General features: G+C 43.5%; 1 pseudogene; it reads left to right on the forward strand.

Moving 5' to 3' along the window:
• Nucleotides 1-14,661, forward strand: part of LOC106596196 (macrophage mannose receptor 1-like) — a 49,182-nt pseudogene extending 34,521 nt beyond the window's left edge.
• Nucleotides 14,662-15,602: the final 941 nt, after the last annotated feature.

Here is a 15,602-nt window from a genome sequence, read left to right on the forward strand (position 1 = left end):
ACTCAATGGCATGACTAGGTCTACTATAACTGTGTGTTCAGGTTTCTAGCATGACTATAACTGTGTGTTCAGGTTTCTGGCATGACTATAACTGTGTGTTCAGGTTTCTAGCATGACTATAACTGTGTGTTCAGGTTTCTGGCATGACTATAACTGTGTGTTCAGGTTTCTGGCATGACTATAACTGTGTGTTCAGGTTTCTGGCATGACTATAACTGTGGCACTGAAATGAGGTCCATCTGTGAGAGGAGTGGTTCCCCCCCAGTGAACAGCACCGTGCCCCCTACTGCCCCCCCCACAGGAGGCTGCCCCCCGGAATGGATCCTCTACCAGTCTAAGGTCAGTAAGAGGCGAGAATTGATCCTAAGGTCAGAGATCAAAGGTTACACAGGAGGAGTGATATAATCATGGTTATGTGATAATAATATTTTAAATGTCTTTCACATGCAAACAGACGATACAGTTTTACAACATGCTTTGAGAACAGAAGTCTAACTCAAAGTGTTTGCCTATAATCAATCAACATGATTAATTACTTATTTTTGTTTATAGTGCTACAAACTGACTGGATACCGGGTACCTAGAACCTGGCTCGAGGCCAGATCGTTCTGCCAATCGATGGGAGCTAACCTGGCGTCCATCACCAATAGGCAGGAGCAAGGTGAGATTATTTTAACCTCTATGGAGCTGCTCATGCTGTCACAGACTCTATAATGACACAGATCTAAAGATGAGTCCTCTATCTACCTCTATGGAGCTGCTCATGCTGTCACAGTGACTATAATGACACCGATATAAAGATGAGTCCTCTATATAGTTTTCTTGACCTCACGTCCAGACCCAAGATGAGTCCTTTAGCTGCTCCCCTCTATCTCTATGGAGCTGCTCATGCTGTCACAGACTCTATAATGACACAGATCTAAAGATGAGTCCTCTATCTATCTCTATGGAGCTGCTCATGCTGTCACATACTCTATAATGACACAGATCTAAAGATGAGTCCTCTATCTATCTCTATGGTTGCAGTGTTTCTGACGACCCAGATGACTTCTGGTGCTACTGACCTGTGGATTGGACTGAGTAACTTAAACCGGTTCGCGTTTGTTTGGACCGATGGCCAGGCAGTCAAATACTTAAACTTCGATTTCAAGAAGGTACGCATGTACACACATTTACCTAAGCAATGAGGGCCGAGGGTTGTGTTCCACGGCCAATATACCACAGCTGGTCGTAGGCATGACGACCAAGCAGACATTTACACATTTAAACATAAACAAAACATTTACATAAGACATAATCAATGTTCCCGCCTAAACTGCAGAGAAGCACGAGATTGAACTTCACTCACCTTTCTCTAGTTTTCCTCTTCAGTTAACAGTGTTTCGCTCTACTGTGGGAATTGTAGTCGAATCAGCGCAATGTTAGCCAATTTTAATGTAAAATACCGACACAAAACGAACTATGCAAGACTTAGTATGCAAAACTAACGGTGCAAGAGATTTTCTTGTAGGCAGAGCTCATTGGAGTAGGATTCTATTGACAGGCAGGACTCAGCCTGTACTCTACACAGACCGCTGCCCCATTACCAATCAGAGTTGCAGTAGGCCTATATGCAAATAGCCATATATGGATATGTGCCGTTCACTGTGTTTAGGCTACAGTACGAGTGGTCACCATTTGTCACCAAAGCCCCATATACTACCCACCACTGCGACCTGTATGCTCTCGTTGGCTGGTCCTCGCTACATATTCGTCGCCAAACCCACTGGCTCCAGGTCATCTATAAGTCTTTGCTAGGTAAAGCCCCACCTTATCTCAGCTCACTGGTCACCATAGCAGCACCCACCCGTAGCACGCGCTCCAGCAGGTATATTTCACTGGTCATCCCCAAAGCCAACACCTCCTTTAGCAGCCTCTCCTTCCAGTTCTCTGCTGCCAATTATTGGAACGAACTGCAAAAATCACTGAAGTTTGGAGGCTTATATCTCCCTCACTAACTTTAAGCGTCAGCTGTCAGAGCAGCTTACCGATCGCTGCAGCTGTAAATAGTCCATCTGTAAATAGCCCATCCAACCAACTACCTACCTCATCCCCATATTTGTTTTGTTTTCCTGCTCTTTTACACACCAGTGTCACTACTTGCACATCCTCATCTGCATATATCACTCCAGTGTAAATCTGCTAAATTATAATTACTTCGCCACTATTGGCCTATTTATTGCCTTACCTCCTTACTTCATTTGCACACACTGTATACACATTTTTCTATTGTGTTATTGACTGTATGTTTTGTTTATTCCATTTGTAACTCTGTGTTGTTTTTGCTCACACTGCTTTGCTTTATCTTGGCCAGGTCGCAGTTGTAAATGAGAACTTGTTCTCAATTGGCCTACCTGGTTAAATAAAGGTGAAATAAAATAAAAACAATGGGGCAGTGGTTTCTTCCTACAAAAGTACAAAATGTGTGCATTTCTAGCCATCTTTGAAAAGCCAGTCAGGTAAAGAGCTTTTTTATGTCTTAAAGGGGCGGTGTTGTATTTTGAGGCGGTTTCTTGGGTTTCTTGTCCCTGGGATAGTACCAGAGCGAAGAATAATTTGTCTGATTCTATGTAATAATTGTATGGGAATAATAACTCAAGATGTTTCTGGCATCAAACAACACATTCAGTCACCACCTTGTCTGAAGGACAAGTGGATGAACAGGTTAATGTTAAGTCCTGCAAGTCTCATGGAATGTAGGCCTATATTGAACACCAAACATTTGCTGCTACTGTAGACTGAATGATAGAACAGCTATTTCCATGTTCAAATGTTACGGGATGCATTTTCTCCATTGTTTTTGATGATGGCCTCTCTGGTAGGCCTACATTATGATCAAAGAGCCAGAGTTGCCTACTTGTCCACTGTTAAAACTGTAACTTAAAGTAGGTACAGTGTTCACAGTAAACGTGCGCTGGAAGTTGCAAATAATTTTCACAACTTTCAAGTTTGCGCAAAGCAGACCTTAAATTTGCTTAGTGGTGAAAATTGAGTAAACATTTCACATAATATACACATACATTACAGCCTGGAACACTGTGTGGCACACTGGACATGATGTATTAGTTTACTTTGAGTTTAATTTGCAAATTGTATCCCTAAACCAGTAATGTTTAATAAATACCCCTAATATATAATATTTTGTTTCTCAATTGTAGAGACTGTCGCAGATGTCCCCATGGCGACGGCGTCACTATCGTCAGGTAAAGTCCCTTTAAACTTTAAGTAAACACAGACGTACACACACAGGACCTAGTGAAAGTCTACATCCGCTTTGCAATCTTCACATTTTGCTGCCTTAAAATGAAGTGAAAAAGGAATTAAATTACATGTTTTTTTCCTACCGATCTACACAAACCTATTCAAAGTGAAAGAAAGTTGGAGATTTTATTTATTAATAAAATAAAATAAAATAAAAAAATAAAGATGTATTGATTGTGTATGTCTTCACACCCCAGAGTTCATACTTGGTGGAAACGCCCCAGAGTTCATACTTGTAAATGCCCCAGAGTTCATACTTGGTGGAAACGCCCCAGAGTTCATACTTGGTGGAAACGCCCCAGAGTTCATACTTGGTGGAAACGCCCCAGAGTTCATACTTGGTGGAAACGCCCCAGAGTTCATACTTGGTGGAAACGCCCCAGAGTTCATACTTGGTGGAAACGCCCCAGAGTTCATACTTGGTGGAAACGCCCCAGAGTTCATACTTCAAAATACATTACTTGAGAAGAGCCCAGGTAAAAAAGAAAAGGAAAGCGTACCTCCGTCTTCTGAAAATCCCTGGGACTATCCCAGGGACAAGAAACCCTGGTACTATCCCAGGGACAAGAAACCCTGGTACTATCCCAGGGACAAGAAACCCTGGTACTATCCCAGCGACAAGAAACCCTGGTACTATCCCAGGGACAAGAAACCCTGGTACTATCCCAGGGACAAGAAAGCCTGGGACTATCCCAGGGACAAGATAGCCTGGGACTATCCATGGACAAGAAAGCCTGGGACTATCCCAGGGACAAGAAAGCCTGGGACTATCCCAGGGACAAGAAACCCTGGGACTGTCCCAGGGACAAGAAACCCTGGTACTATCCCAGGGACAAGAAACCCTGGTACTATCCCAGGGACAAGAAACCCTGGTACTATCCCAGGGACAAGAAAGCCTGGGACTATCCCAGGGACAAGAAAGCCTGGGACTATCCCAGGGACAAGAAAGCCTGGGACTATCCCAGGGACAAGAAACCCTGGGACTGTCCCAGGGACAAGATAGCCTAATTGCACACATTTAAAAGCCAAAGACACGCCAGAATGGCTTTCCAATAGGTGTTGAGTGCTCCTGAATGGTTCAGTCTCAGTTCTGACTTTAATCTGCTAAAAAAACTGAAACAATGTTTGAATAATCCTGTCCATCAAAGATTTCCAACCAAATTTACTGTGCTTGAAGAGTTTTGACAAAAACAACGGATATATGTCACCCTAAGAGTTGTGGTAGGTTGGTGGAATCTTATTCAAAATGATCCACAGCTGTAATGGCTGCCAAAAGGTGCTTCCACCAAGTATGAACTCTGGGGGGGTGAAGACGTACGCAGTCAAGACATCCTCATTTTCTATTTAATAGTAATGTAATGTGGAAAATTGTCAATCATTTAAAAAAAACTTTAAATCTAACTTAATCTCTTTTAGATGTCATTTTAAGGGAGCAAAATGTGAAGACTGTGCAAGGGGAAGACTTTCACTAGCGACTGTATTTTACACATATTGTATACACACATTTATACACAAACACAGATATCCACAAACACCCACCGACAGGCCTACTGTACATATGTTTAGATACATATTAGACTGAAACACATTGACTAAATCCCCATCGTTTACATATTATACTGAAACACATTGACTAAATCCCCATCGTTTACATATTATACTGAAACACATTGACTAAATCCCCATCGTTTACATATTATACTGAAACACATTGACTAAATCACCATCATTTACATATTATATTGAAACACTGACTAAATCCCCATCGTTTACATATTATACTGAAACACACGGACTAAATCCCCATCGTTTACATATTATTCTGAAACACATTGACTTAATCACCATCGTTTACATATTATATTGAAACACATTGACTAAATCCCCATCGGTTACATATTATACTGAAACACATTGACTAAATCCCCATCGTTTACATATTATTCTGAAACACATTGACTAAATCCCCATCGTTTACATATTATACTGAAACACATTGACTAAATCCCCATCGGTTACATATTATACTGAAACACATTGACTAAATCACCATCGTTTACATATTATACTGAAACACATTGACTAAATCCCCATCGTTTACATATTATACTGAAACACATTGACTAAATCCCCATCGTTTACATATTATACTGAAACACATTGACTAAATCCCCATCGTTTACATATTATACTGAAACACATTGACTAAATCCCCATCGTTTACATATTATACTGAAACACACTGACTAAATCCCCATCGTTTACATATTATACTGAAACACATTGACTAAATCCCCATCGGTTACATATTATACTGAAACACATTGACTAAATCACCATCGGTTACATATTATACTGAAACACACTGACTAAATCCCCATCGTTTACATATTATACTGAAACACACTGACTAAATCCCCATCGTTTACATATTATACTGAAACACATTGACTAAATCCCCATCGTTTACATATTATACTGAAACACACTGACTAAATCCCCATCGTTTACATATTATGCTGAAACACATTGACTAAATCCCCATCGTTTACATATTATACTGAAACACATTGACTAAATCCCCATCGGTTACATATTATACTGAAACACACTGACTAAATCCCCATCGTTTACATATTATACTGAAACACACTGACTAAATCCCCATCGTTTACATATTATACTGAAACACGTTGACTAAATCCCCATCGTTTACATATTATACTGAAACACATTGACTAAATCCCCATCGTTTACATACTATACTGAAACGCATTGACTAAATCCCCATCGGTTACATATTATACTGAAACACACTGACTAAATCCCCATCGTTTACATACTATACTGAAACGCATTGACTAAATCCCCATCGTTTACATATTATACTGAAACACATTAAATAAATCCCTGTCGTTTACTTTGCTTATTCTATCTCTAGAACAATGTCTTAATAAATACCATTTGGTTTTCTAATTGTAGTGGTACATGGATATGCTTTCCTCTCGGGCTAGTCAGGTAAGATCCATTTAAACGAACTATCACAATTCAAAATGAGAAATACACACAATAAATTGGATATAATAATATATTAAAAATGTATTATTTAAAGTGTTAGCCTTACATTTTGCTCAAAGCTCTACTATATGACAGAATTAAGTCTGTGACTGTGAATGTTGTCCATTATTGATAATCTTTGTCCCACAGTGTGTTGTGATGGCCAGTTCCTCCTCCATCTTGGGAAAATGGGAAACCAGGTCCTGCAACGACACATACGGCTTCATCTGTCAGCGCAAAGTTGGTGAGCAAAGACATTCTTCTACTTCCTCTTCTTTCTTTCTCCTCCTTCTCCTCTTCTTTCTCTCTCCTCCTCTTCATCCTCTTCTTCATCCTTCTTCTGGTCTCCATCCTCAGCCCTCTGATTTGTAATGTGACTAAGTGTTGCTCTGCCCTCCTAGACTCAGGCATCCCAGTCCCGGCCCCGACAGTGTTACCTAGAGGCTGGGTGAAGCTGGCCAACGACTCTTACAAGGTGCTGCCCCAGAACTGTACATGGCCCGAAGCCCGGATGCAGTGTGAGGCTGAGGAGGGCCAGCTGGCTAGCACCCTGGATGAACTGTCAGCAGCCTACCTGGAGCTGCAGGCTCTGAAGCTGCAGACACCACTGTGGATTGGACTCAATAGGAATGAGGTACAGTACAAGCTGTATCTTCAGGTGCCACAGACTCCTCATCAGATTAGGCAGGTTATTGGTACTGTTGGATTCTGGGTGAAACTTTGAACACTGCTATACTAGAGACATGATGGATCAGAAGTAATACTATAGTATCTGAGGGGTGATAGAGAATGGTTGTTACATCAGAAGTAACAAGGTGCTTCTACATCTGCATTGCTTGCTGTTTGGGGTTTTAGGCTGGGTTTCTGTACAGCACTTTGTGACATCAGCTGATGTAAGAAGGGCTTCATAAATAGAATTGATAGAAGTTAATGGTTATCTGTAGGAGCCAGATGGCTTTGGAATGTGCTGGGTGTACGGGAAGAAGTCACGGGACTGCTGTAAGGGATACGGGTGGGTTTCAACCACAGGGCCGTCTACAGCACCACAAAACGGTGTTCCTCTGAGATAAAGCCTAGGTGTTCAGATTGTCAGGAAAGGCTAGTGTACTGTAATATAACATGGTGTTCAGATTGTCAGGAAAGGCTAGTGTACTGTAATATAACATGTTTTTATCCCAACGCGACTTACAGTCATGCGTGAATACATTTTGGTATGGGTGGCGCCAGCAGGAATCAAACCGACGATAGTGAAGTTGGAAGCGCCTTGCTCTACCAACTGACTTACAGCTGTAGTGGTTTGTCTTTTCAGACACAAGGCTTCTTCAGGTGGATGGACGGCTGGCCCTTAAGCCTGGCCCGGTGGGCCCCAGGTGAACCCAGCAGAGACCGGCCCTGTGTCTACCTGGATGTGGAAGGCACCTGGAAGACAGCCCTTTGTAACCACCCCTACCCCAGTGTGTGCAAGCAGTCCACAGGTGAGACAGGAACCTACCCCAGTGTGTTAGTAGTTCCCAGGTGAGACAGGTACCTACCCCAGTGTGTTAGTAGTCACCAGGTGAGACAGGCTGCTACCCCACAGTGTTAGTAGTCACCAGGTGAGACAGGTACCTACCCCAGTGTGTTAGTAGTCTCCAGGTGAGACAGGTACCTACCCCAGTGTGTTAGTAGTCACCAGGTGAGACAGGTACCTACCCCAGTGTGTTAGTAGTCACCAGGTGAGACAGTCTCCTACCCCAGTGTGTTAGTAGTCACCAGGTGAGACAGGCACCTACCCCAGTGTGTTAGTAGTCTCCAGGTGAGACAGGTACCTACCCCAGTGTGTTAGTAGTCTCCAGGTGAGACAGGTACCTACCCCAGTGTGTTAGTAGTCACCAGTTGAGACAGGTACCTACCCCAGTGTGTTAGTAGTCACCAGGTGAGACCGGTACCTACCCCAGTGTGTTAGTAGTCCCCAGGTGAGACAGTCACCTACCCCAGTGTGTGAAAGCAGCAGGGAGGGACGGATCCTATTTGTAGGTCACTATTCAGCGCCGTCCATAATCAGAGAGGAGATCCTATTGGTGGATCCCTATGCAGTGCTGTAATCCTATTGGTTGGTTCCCCCCATAGCCTTCCCGCCCACGGCCCCGCCCCAGTACCCCGGGGTATGTGTCCAGGAGGAGGAGGATATCAGTGGTAGGAACAGCCCCTGGTCCTGGTTGCCTTTCCGAGGGCACTGCTACAGCTTCGTCATTAACGACATTGGTGGGCCGACGCCTCCACCAGCTGTATACGCAAAGGTAGGAGGAGCCTCAAAACCAAGGGTGTGTCAAAAAAAGCCGCCCTATTGAATACCCGTGATTTCTGATAAGTTGACTTGGCAGGAGAGAGACGAGACGAGAGGCCATGTAACACATTTCATTCAGAACTCTTCAGGGTTCAAAATGCCAGATTTGATAGCAAGTTTCATCTTAGATCCAAGGGCATAGTACTTAGTGGCCCCTACACTATACTGCACTACTTTTGACCAAGGCCCTATGCGGGGTACCGTTATAAAATTGTGCAATTTTGGCCGTGGCCCATCTCCCATTCTCCCTCCTCCAAGTGTATACTGGTTGACTGGATTGTTGGAAGAAAGGTGTTTCAGTGTGTGTCCCACCTATCTAATGCTTTAGGACACAGACTGTTACACCTATCTAATGCTTTTACATCCTGGCGTGGAGTGAGATGGTGAACGCTTCAGGGAGAAAAGGAGACAACTGGAATTGGGATCCAGTATTTCATGAACTCTGCACTTCTTTGGACAGAACAAACCGTAAAGAAAGTAATTGGAGAAGCATTAATACGAATATTGTGTGTGAAGGGGCGTCTCTGGTGAGCATCGAGGATCCTGCCGAACTCCACTTCATAAAGAGCAACCTGGAGTTTCTGAAAGACAGCTACTCTTCCTTCTGGATAGGCCTGTACAAAACACACCTAGGTAACTACCAATCCTTCTGGATAGGCCTGTTCAAAACACACCTAGGTAACTACCAATCCTTCTGGATAGGCCTGTTCAAAACACACCTAGGTAACTACCAATCCTTCTGGATAGGCCTGTTCAAAACACACCTAGGTAACTACCAATCCTTCTGGATAGGCCTGTTCAAAACACACCTAGGTAACTACCAATCCTTCTAGATAGGCCTGTTCAAAACACACCTAGGTAACTACCAATCCTTCTGGATAGGCCTGTTCAAAACACACCTAGGTAACTACCAATCCTTCTGGATAGGCCTGTTCAAAACACACCTAGGTAACTACCAATCCTTCTAGATAGGCCTGTACAAAACACACCTAGGTAACTACCAATCCTTCTGGATAGGCCTGTACAAAACACACCTAGGTAACTACCAATCCTTCTGGATAGGCCTGTTCAAAACACACCTAGGTAACTACCAATCCTTCTAGATAGGCCTGTTCAAAACACACCTAGGTAACTACCAATCCTTCTGGATAGGCCTGTACAAAACACACCTAGGTAACTACCAATCCTTCTGGATAGGCCTGTACAAAACACACCTAGGTAACTACCAATCCTTCTGGATAGGCCTGTACAAAACACACCTAGGTAACTACCAATCCTTCTAGATAGGCCTGTTCAAAACACACCTAGGTAACTACCAATCCTTCTGGATAGGCCTGTACAAAACACACCTAGGTAACTACCAATCCTTCTGGATAGGCCTGTACAAAACACACCTAGGTAACTACCAATCCTTCTGGATAGGCCTGTTCAAAACACACCTAGGTACCTACCTATCCTTCTAGATAGGCCTGTACAAAACACACCTAGGTAACTACCAATCCTTCTAGATAGGCCTGTACAAAACACACCTAGGTAACTACCAATCCTTCCAGATAGACCTGTACAAAACACACCTAGGTAACTACCATTCCTTCTAGATAGGCCTGTACAAAACACACCTAGGTAACTACCAATCCTTCCAAGATAGGCCTGTACAAAACACACCTACGTAACTACCAATCCTTCCAGATAGACCTGTACAAAACACACCTAGGTAACTACCAATCCTTCTAGATAGGCCTGTTCAAAACACACCTAGGTAACTACCAATCCTTCTAGATAGGCCTGTACAAAACACACCTACCCCACTTTTATAATAAAAGGGTTCCAAAATGGTTCTTCGACTGTCACCATGGAGAACCCTGGTAACAGCCGAATAGCTCATTTAGGTTCTAGATAGAACCTTTTTCTGTAAGAGTGTAGGTAACTACATGACTAACAACAGACCCTGTTGCAGGTCAGTGGAAGTGGCTGGACCAAACAGTGCTGGACTACATTAACTGGGCAGAAGGACAGCCTCAGGACTCTCCCTATGACTATGGATATATGCAATCCTCCGATGGGACCTGGAGCACTGCCTCCGTTGGGCTGGTAAACCATACATCTGCAAGAAACCCAAAGGTGAGACAGACTCTCTACATCTGTAAGAAAGACAAGGGTGAGACTGACCATACATCTGTAGGAAAGACGAGGGTGAGACTGACCATACATCTGTAGGAAAGACGAGGGTGAGAGGGGAGCACCATGGATGTATCTATTACAATATCCACACAACTTTCTTTCTCACTCCATAGTGTAGTGCACAAATGAATGTCAATAGAACTGTAGGAAATGAAGGGCGTGATGAAGCATTATTTGAGCAATTAGGATAATAGGCTTGGTTTCATGCATGTTAACATCAGAAGCCTCCTCCCTAAGTTTGTTTTACTCACTGCTTTAGCACACGCCGCCAACCCTGTTGTCCTTGCCGTGTCTGAATCCTGGCTTAGGAAGGCCACCAAAAATTCGGAGACTTCCATATCCAACTACAACATTTTCCGTCAAGATAAAACTGCCAAAGGGGGGAGGAGTCGCAATCTACTCCAGAGATAGCCTAAAAAGTTCTGTCATATATTCCAGGTCTATGCCCAAACAGTTTGAGCTTCTAATTTTAAAAATTAATCTCTCCAGAAATAAGTCTCTCACTGTTGCCGCCTGTTATAGACCCCCCTCAGGTCCCAGTTGTGCCCTGGACACCATATGTGAATTGATTGCCCCCATCTATCTTCAGAGTTCGTTCTGTTTGGTGACCTAAACTGGGATATGCTTAACACCCTGGCAGTCCTACAATCTAAGCTAGATGCCCTCAATCTCACACAAATTATCAAGGAACCCACAATGTACAACCCTAAATCCACAAACATGGGCACCCTCACAGATATCATCCTGACCAACTTGCCCTACAAATACACCTCTGCTGTTTTCAATCAGGATCTCAGCGATCACTGCCTCATTGCCTGCATCCGTAATGGGTCTGCGGTCAAACGACCACCCCTTATCGCTGTCAAACGCTCCCTAAAACACTTCTGCGAGTAGGCCTTTCTAATCAACCTGGCCCAGGTATCCTGGAAGGATATTGACCTCATCCCGTCAGTCGAGGATGCCTGGTTGTTCTTTAAAAGTAATTTCCTCATCATCTCAAATAAGCATGACCCTTTCAAAAAATGTAGAACTAAGAACAGATATATTCCTTGGTTCACTCCAGACCTGACTGCCCTCGACCAGCACAAAAACATCCTGTGGCGAACTGCACTAGCATCGAATAGTCCCCACGATATGCAACTGTTCAGGGAAGTCAGGAACCAATACACGCAGTCAGTCAGGAAAGCAAAGACTAGCTTTTTCAAACAGAAATTTGCATCCTGTAGCTCTAATTCCAAAAAGTTTTGGGACACTGTAATGTCCATGGAGAATAAGAGCACCTCCTGCCAGCTGCCCACTGCACTGAGGCTAGGTAACACTGTCACCACGGATAAATCCACGATAATCGAGAATTTCAATAACCATTTCTCACCGGCTGGACATGCTTTACTCCAGGCTACCCCAACCCCGGTCAACAGCTCCGCGCCCCCCGCAGTTACTTGCCCGAGCCTCCCCAGATTCTCCTTCACCCAAATCCAGATAGCAGATGTTCTGAGAACTGCAAAACCTGGACCCGTACAAATCAGCTGGGCTAGACAATCTGGACCCTTTCTTTTCCAAAATTATCCGCCGCCATTGTTGCAACCCCTATTAACAGTCTGTTCAAACTTTCTTTCGTATCGTCCGAGATCTCTAAAGATTGAAAGCTAGAGCCAGCCAGGATGGATGCTGGCGGGGGGGGCAGTGTGTCAAAGAGAAGGCCAGCAGCTACTGGCGAGCCCTGAGGTGCATGTCCTTTGGCCGCTTACCAATCGCTGCAGCTGTACATATCCCATCTGTAAATAGCCCACCCAATCTACCTACCTCATCCCCATATTGTTTTTATTTACTTTTCTGCTCTTTTGCACACCTGTATTTCAACTTGCACATCATCATCTGCTCATCTATCACTCCAGTGCTAACTTGCTAAATTGTAACTACTTCACTACTATGGGCTTTTATTTATTTTTTGCCTTACCTCCTCACGCCATTTGCACACACTGTATATAGACTTAATTTTTTTCTATTGTGTTATTGACTGTGCGCTTGTTTATTCCATGTGTAACTCTGTGTTGTTTGTGTCACACTGCTTTGCTTTATCTTGGCCAGGTCGCAGTTGTAAATGAGAACTTGTTCTCAACTAGTTTACCTGGTTAAATAAAGGTGAAATATATATATTTTTTAAATAGACAGCGTTGGACCTTTTAATAATACCTTGTTAATAATCCTCTCTATTCCACCTCCAGTTCTACCAGAAACACCACCAACACAAGGTGAGTCATGAATGAATGAGCCGATCAATCAACGAACCCACCCATCCATCCGTCAACCCATCATCCATCCTTCAATCAACTAATCAATCAATCAGTCAATGAATGATCAGTCCATGAATGATCAGTCCATTACCACTCTGTCAATTAACCACTCTGTCGATTAACCACTCGGTCGATTAACCACTCGGTCGATTAACCACTCGGTCGATTAACCACTCGGTCGATTAACCAATCAGTCATATCAGTCAAACAATGATAGCCATACTGTAATATTTATTCCTGTGATCCTGCAGTGTCTCTGAAGGGAGGTCAGAGGCGTGTGTATTCAGGCCTGGCAGTGGTGGTGGTATTGGCTACCATTTGTCTGATGGGCCTCACAGCCTTAATGCTCTACAAGAAGATCGGCCGTCCCCTGCCCTCCTTCACCAACCCCCTGGACTTCAGCGCAGGCCGGAGTACCTTCGACAACCCCCTCTACATGGAGCCCGTCACCGAGGTCGAGCCCAACATGGTGGACACTAGCCAGCTGGTCAACCATATGGAGGCTCAGCCAATGATCACTTTGTGATCGGGGGGAGTCAAGGGGGGAGTCAAGGGGGGAGTAAGGTTAAAGATCCAACCCAGGTTAGGACAAGTCATATTTACGTGCACAAGCTTTTGAAAATAATAAACAAATTCATTGGACCAGCGCTGTTAAGAACTAGCTTCAGTCTATGGGTATCTGCTAGCATGAATTAATGCAATGACTGGAAGTCTATGGGTTTCTGCTAGCATGAATTAGCGCAATGGCTGGAAGTCTATGGGTATCTGCTAGCATGAATTAGCAAACTAGCTTCGCTGATGTTTCAATTTTTACCCCATTTATGCAAAGACTTCTGGGATATTAGAATCCTCTTGTCTCGACCTTCACATTTTGAACCTAGAAATCAGGGGATGTGTGGTGAGGTCTGAGGCCGGTTAGGCACTTTCTATTGGACCAGCTGTAGTAACTCTCTTGCATTGGGGACAGTGCGTGTCAGGTCATGCTGGAACAAGAAGCTGAGAAGCTGTCTAGGTGATTTGTCTCCGTTTGTGAACTTTACAATCCCACAAGATCAGCCTTAAAAGGATGATTCAGGATTTTGACAATGATTGATACCATTTTTATGTCTCTAGGTCCAGTATGAAGGAAGTTAGATGTAGTTTTGCGAGCCAATGCTAACTAGAATTAGCGCAATGACTGGAAGTCTATGGGTATCTGCTAGCATGCATTAGCGCAATGACAGTAAGTCTATGGGTATCTGCTATCTATAAGGATTGGTCATTGCGTTAATGCATACTAGCAGATACCCATAGACTTCCAGTCGTTTAGTTTATTAATTCGACCATTTTAAAAACAAGCTCACATAAAACTTGAAAAAGCCATACATTCATGAATAAAATCATAGAGGACAACACACTATGAAGTCTGGGACTTATTTCCATTGTGATACTCTGGAGACAAGCTAGCTAGACAAGATCCAACACAGTATGGCAGTAAAAAAATAAAACATAAACATAGAAGAAGAACATCGATCTCATTATTCCAGTTACATCATAGGGGTTATTCATATGGGCACAGAAGACATTAAAAAGTAAAACTATGTTTGAAGTCATTGCGCTAATGCATGCTAGCAGATACCCATAGACTTCCAGTCATTGCGCTAATGCATGCTAGCAGATACCCATAGACTTCCAGTCATTGCGCTAGCGCTAGTTAGCAACTTCCTTCAAACTGCATGCAGAGATATTAAAATTGCATGCACGGGACTCTGGGTCAGTAGATAAAGGGCCTCATCTGACTCTGGGTCAGTAGATAAAGGGCCTCATCTGACTCTGGGTCAGTAGATAAAGGACCTCATCTGACTCTGGGTCAGTAGATAAAGGGCCTCATCTGACTCTGGGTCAGTAGATAAAGGGCCTCATCTGACTCTGGGTCAGTAGATAAAGGACCTCATCTGACTCTGGGTCAGTAGATAAAGGGCCTCATCTGACTCTGGGTCAGTAGATAAAGGGCCTCATCTGACTCTGGGTCAGTAGATAAAGGGCCTCATCTGACTCTGGGTCAGTAGATAAAGGGCCTCATCTGACTCTGGGTCAGTAGATAAAGGACCTCATCTGACTCTGGGTCAGTAGATAAAGGACCTCATCTGACTCTGGGTCAGTAGATAAAGGGCCTCATTGCCAAAATACCTAAGTATCCCTTTAAGTGTGATGAAATCTTGGTATATTTTGACAGGCTCTCGTTTACTGATGTCAAACTTTTTCGACATTTAAAAATAATAATAAATTACAGTCCAATAAGCCGAGGAAGGTGGTCAAACCTGGCTGTCATCTGAACATTGATATTGTCCAAACCTGGCTGTCATCTGAACATTGATATTGTCCAAACCTGGCTGTCATCTGAACATTGATATTGTCCAAACCTGGCTGTCATCTGAACATTGATATTGTCCAAACCTGGCTGT

This window comes from Salmo salar, chromosome ssa03, assembly GCF_905237065.1.
Source record: "Salmo salar chromosome ssa03, Ssal_v3.1, whole genome shotgun sequence".
NCBI classification, from domain to species: Eukaryota; Metazoa; Chordata; class Actinopteri; order Salmoniformes; family Salmonidae; genus Salmo; species Salmo salar.